Source organism: Rhipicephalus microplus, chromosome 1, assembly GCF_043290135.1.
Source record: "Rhipicephalus microplus isolate Deutch F79 chromosome 1, USDA_Rmic, whole genome shotgun sequence".
Classification (NCBI taxonomy): domain Eukaryota; kingdom Metazoa; phylum Arthropoda; class Arachnida; order Ixodida; family Ixodidae; genus Rhipicephalus; species Rhipicephalus microplus.
In genome coordinates this window covers 106,977,862-106,983,861 of record NC_134700.1, presented here as the reverse complement: position 1 = coordinate 106,983,861, position 6,000 = coordinate 106,977,862, and the positions used below count along the sequence as shown (strand labels likewise).

The window sequence follows — 6,000 nt, the reverse complement described above, 5'->3', positions numbered from 1 at the left end:
TGCAAAACATATGTTGATATTTTAGCAGCTCTGCCAGCACAGACCATCATTGAACTATTCAAAAACAGTCATAACTAAGGTCGTGACTTCTCCTGCAGACAATAAACGATTTGAATATTTTGGGAAGTTGCCGTTTACTCAATCTGACCTCAGAACGATCCTGCGACAAATTACTGATACCTATTTTACCTAACCTGTGAAATATTTTTGTAGCGTTTTGAAAATCCCAAGCACTACGAGTAAAGTAAGCGAAAGTACTTTCACTGACTGGAATCTAGAAACAATTTCACGAGCCGTGTATTTAGCTGAAGCTTATATTTGAGCGCAATTTCAAATCTTGTTCAGCTTGGGCTGCCGTGAAGCTCCCACAAGCTCACAAGTGTTGCGGCAACTGCTGTCCCATACAGATCGTTGACGGAGGCAGTGGTATCGATCCCATTCATGCAATTGGTGACCTGCAAATAAGACAATATTTATGGTGAGCAATCGATCACTGTAAAACATTTGACATAAATCAACTTCCTCAAAATTTCAATTTTACGTCTTATATTCAACAAGAATTGCATTCTTTTGTAATAAAGATATTGAATTTTTCTAGAAAGCATCCGATTATGTTCGCGAACTTCGAACAATCGAAATTATCGACTTTCGCCATTTCTATTGGCCCTATTGAAATAGTGATTCAATATCTTCATCACCAATGCATATATACACACATACACACGCGCACACAGATATATATATATATATATATATATATATATATATATATATATATATATATATATATATATATATATATATATATATATATATATATATATATATATATATAGTCCAGTAGATCCTCCGTGAGCGGTCACAACGTGGTTTATATCGACGTTTCGGCCTAGAGTCTGGCCTTCATCCTGATGAAGGCCAGACTCTAGGCCGAATCGTTAAAATAAACCACGTTGTGACTGCTCACGGAGGATCTACTAGACTATATGCAACGCTACGGCCACTCAACCACCATGCCTGCACATATATATATATATATATATATATATATATATATATATATATATATGGTGGGGTGATATTCAATGGATCCGGTGGAAAATGCAGTATAAAAAGAGGTCGACAAACGTGCGAAAAAACACTAGTTTTACTAACGTTTCGGCAGGTGGGCCTGCCTTCGTCGGAGTGAACCATTCACTCCGACGAAGGCAGGCCCACCTGCCGAAACGTTAGTAAAACTAGTGTTTTTTCGCACGTTTGTCGACCTCTTTTTATACTATATATATATATATATATATATATATATATATATATATATATATATATATATATATATGTATGTATATATATATATATATATATATATATATCATCGTCAGCCTGACTACGTCCACTGCAGGACAAAGGCCTCTCCCATGTTCCGCCAGTTAACCCGGTCCTGTGCTTGCTGCTGCCAATTTATACCCTGTTGTGCCTCGCCCAAGTTCCACGTGGTCTTCGCGGCCTGCTGGCACCTGGCAGCTGTTGATGAGTCAACCCTGCACCGGGACGGCGACGGACGCGGACAATCTGGAAAAACCACGTCGCCGGCTCCTCTTGACACAAAAGTCGTTGGCCAAGCTTTTGTCAGCCGCCGAGAGCAACACTCCGAAGCAGCGTCGACCCAGCAGCTGTACGGGGTATTCTGCCTTGCTTGAGTCAACCTGGCTGCATCAGGGAGCGACTTTGCGCATGGGATTCCACGTCATCTCGCTGTGGTGCCACGCTGGCGCGTGGGGTCTCCCTCACCAAACAGCGAACTGGGCATGTCTTGCCCCTTTCCTAGGTTCAGAGGGAGGCGGTGTTTGGCTTTCCCTCTTCGGGGACGGAGAGGAAGACGACGATCTCATTGGAGTATCCTGCGCATAAATTTTGTTTGCAAGGGATCTTGGGAAGGCGGACGATGTATAAAAACGCTAGCGCAGAGGCGCTCGGGTGTGATTCTCTTTTCATGTTGTACCACGCTACCATGTAAATACTGTATATAAACATTTTTTTCTCCTTCTCCGGCTTCTCTACTCGTCCTCTCCGGGGACTCGGATGGCCCGAGTCCGCACCACGCTACCCAAAGGCGCAACAGTGGCTGGCAGCTTATGGGATTCGCCTGCGTCGGCTGCATCGAAGTGGTGAGTGCCGCGTGTTTGCTCTTCTTTTCGCCAGACTCGTTAGCGCAGATGGTCGGTAACGTGGTAGGGGATTTTGGTAAATTTTGATTCGCAGACCAAGAATTGGGTGGCTCGTGGGCAAAATTACCTTAGAAGAGAAACGGTGTGCATATCTAAGATGGAGAAGTTTAAGGTCCAAGAACTCCTCGAAATTTGTCAGGAGCTGAATATTTCGGTCGGCTCGGTTAAAAGAAAACAACAAATTTTGGAGCACTTGGGAAAAGAGGAAGTGAGTTTAGAAGAGGCCATTGAGGCCAGAGAAACCATTTTGGCAAAGAAAGAGGAGCGTGAGCGCTTAGCCCGTGAACAAAGAGAGGAGGAAATAAGGAGGGATCGCGAGGATAAAGAACATGAAATCCGTCTGAAAGAACTGGAGCTTCGTATGTCCGTGGGAAATCAAAATTCAGGGGGTGGAGAATCAAAGATAAAGGATCTAATCCACACCTTCAAGGCGGGTGACGACATTGCATTATACCTCGTGCATTTTGAGCGAGCATGCGAAAATGCAGGGTTTAGTAGGGAGACTTGGCCACAAAAACTGATATGCGTACTACCAGGCGAAGTGTCCGATGTTATCGCAAGAATGAATAAAGAGGACTCCGAGGTGTATGACAGGGTAAAGGCTGCATTGCTACGAAAATGTCGCCTATCGACAGAGGCTTTCCGCCTGCGGTTCAGGCACTCTAAGAGGGGCAACGAATCTCATTCAGACTATGCCTACCAAATTAGAGCCAACTTTGAAGAGTGGCTCAAAAGCGCGCAAGTCTATGGCAACCATGACAAGGTCATTGAGTTGATGGTACTTGAGCAGTTTTACCGGGGAATTCCCGAGGAGGTAAGGCTTTGGGTGCAGGATAGGATGAAAGACGTAGACATGAACAGGGCAGCAGAACTCGCCGAAGATTACTGCTCACGCCGTAGTCTCCGCAATACACCACGAACTTCGGAAAAAAATGAAAAGGTAGAAAGCTGGTCGGGAAACCAGGGACGCAAGAGGTTTGCAAGAAATAACTGGAAACCCGAAAATTCCAAGTTATTAGACAATCAGCAGGGAAAGGACAGTGAGGGGACTAAGGCGGCACCTTCATCAGGTTCAAAGGCGCCTGGTGACATAGCGCATGCGTTAGAAGCGCGGAAGCCAGTTGTTTGCTACAGCTGCGGAGAAAAGGGCCACATGGCCAGGAGCTGTAAGAGGCACATGGCATTTGCCACAATTCAGGAGTCAGAGGATAGCTTAAAGCTGTTGAAGCCTTACATGAGGACACTCTCAGTGAACGGCCGAATGTGTAGGGTATTGAGGGACTCGGCGGCCACAATGGATGTAGCGCATCCAAGTTGCGTATCTTCCGAAGACTATATAGGAGAGTGTGCCTGGATTCGGCAAGTGGCAGAAAAGCAAAGCGTCTGCCTACCGATAGCGAGGGTTGTAATCGAGGGCCCTTTCGGCCAATTGTGTACGGAAGCAGCAATTTCAGCCAACCTTCCGGAGCACTTCCCTTACCTATTTTCAAATAAGTCGGAGGAAATGTTAAAAACACGTGGAGAATCATTTGCCACCGAAATAGCTTGCATGGCCCTTACCCGTTCGAAGGCGCGCGAGCTGACGCAACAGCTGAGCAGCTCACCCTCTGGGGAACAGACGTCCGAGGGCAGTGTAGGAAAACCTGAGGTAGTTGCGACGGAAAATGAGTCTGCCATGCGAGTTGTCGAGACGGAAACTGGGGCTATGGTCGACAACAGCGAGGAAATATCTCTAACGCCCGAAAACGAGGACTTGGTGACAGGCTCGGTGTTAACACCCGCGTCCACCAGTTGGTGTCAGCTAGCCAGAACCGACCGTGCAACGCTAGTGGTCGATCAAAAGGCGGATCTCGCACTCTCTATGCTGCTAGATGCCATACATAAGGAAGGTAACTCTAGGAAGAACGTTTCGTTCTACACCCAAAACGAGGTGTTGCATCGCAGGTATGAGAACGCTAAAGGGCGGGTCTACAACCAAGTGGTAGTTCCACTAAAATACCGGCGGAACATTCTCGACCTGGCCCACAGCAACGCCTGGGCGGGCCACTTAGGTATAAAGAAAACGAAAGCTAAGCTGGCTCAGGAGTTCTACTGGCCCGGGTGCTGGAAGGATGTAGAGATGTTTGTCCGTGGATGCGACACTTGTCAGCGGATAGGAAAATCAACAGACAAATGGAAGGCACCAATGAAACTAGTGCCAATAGTCACAGAACCCTTCCGTCGGCTCGTGATTGACATCGTGGGGCCTCTGCCTCCATCTAAATCAGGATATCGGTACGTCCTGACCGCGCTGTGCGTTGCCACCAAGTTCCCGGAGGCAATCGCACTGAAAGAGTTGAGTTCAGTATGCGTGGTGGACGCATTGTTGTCTATTTTTTCTCGGGTGGGTTTTCCCTCGGAGATACAGTGTGACAACGGAAGTGTGTTCACAAGCTGCCTTACGACTACATTCCTAGAACGCTGCGGGATAAAAATCGCGCATAGCTCTATTCACCATCCACAGTCGAACCCTGTGGAACGCATGCACTCGGTCATGAAACGCGTTTTGCGAGCTTTGTGCTTTGAGCATAAAAGTGACTGGGAGGGGTGTATACCAGCTGCGATGTTTTCTCTGAGGTCGGCCCCACACGAGAGTACGGGTTTTAGTCCGGCTGAACTTGTCTACGGCAGGAACTTGAGAGGTCCGCTGCACTTAATACGAGAGTCATGGACTGGATATGGGGAGGACCCTAATGTGGTTTCCTATGTACTGGATTTATTGGGGCGACTGGGGACTACACGCGAAGTGGTGGAGAGCAACATGCGCGCAGCACAGGCGCTTTCCAAGGCCCGTTACGATAAGTCAGCTCGAAAGCGAGTCTTTAGAGTGGGCGATGAGGTGATGCTGTTGTGCCCTTCAAGAAAAAACAAGCTGGACGTACAATGGGAGGGACCAGCGACAGTGTTGTCAGTGCTTTCAGACACCAACTACGAGGTAAAGTGGGGCCGGAAATGCCCCAAAGTGTATCACAGTAACCTAATGAAACCCTACATGCGACGAAAAGCAGTAGTAAACCTTGCACTCAATGTTCCTGAGGATGAGGGCGCGGAAATCCTTTGTCTTTCCGATAGCACGGTCAGCAGCACATTGTCCGATAGGGTAGACACAGGGAACACCCTAAGTAAGGCTCAAGAGGAAGATTTAGAGCTTTTAGTACAGGAATTCGCTACCGTTTTCTCCGAGAAGCCAGGCAAAACGGATGTGATTAAGCACGACATTGAGCTGACGGTTAACAAGCCGATCAGCTGTAAGCCGTATCGGGTGTCACCTAGACAGAGAGAGATACTAGAGGCCGAAATTCGCCGCATGATCGACCTAGGTGTTATCATCGAAGCAGACAGTGATTTCACCTCGCCTTTGATTTTGGTTGAGATTCCGGGCCGTGATCCAAGGCCATGCGTGGACTATCGCCGCCTGAACTCTGTAACAGTCGACCAGACTTACCCTATTCCTAACATTGAAGAGAGGGTAGAGACAGTGTCTAAGGCGAAATACATTTCTACGTTAGACCTTGTTAGGGGGTATTGGCAGGTCCCTTTGACAGAGCGCGCGAGTCGATACGCTGCTTTTATCTCACCCCTGGGCACTTTTCGTCCTTTGATGATGAGCTTTGGGCTCAAGAACGCGCCGTATTGTTTCAGCCGCCTGATGGATAAGGTTCTCCACGGGCTCGAGAAATTTGCGCTGCCTTACCTAGACGATGTGGCGATATTTTCGGACAAATGGGAAGACCAT

At 47.5% G+C, this 6,000-nt stretch overlaps 1 long non-coding RNA gene across 1 annotated transcript in view; it reads right to left on the bottom strand.

Annotated features, from left to right (window-relative positions):
* Positions 1-300: 300 nt before the first annotated feature.
* LOC142796390 (uncharacterized) overlaps positions 301-6,000 on the bottom strand; it is a 141,085-nt gene continuing 135,385 nt past the window's right edge. Inside the window, exon 2 of the long non-coding RNA XR_012893807.1 lies at positions 301-455. This is a non-coding gene — a long non-coding RNA (uncharacterized LOC142796390). The remainder of the gene's footprint in view (positions 456-6,000) is intronic.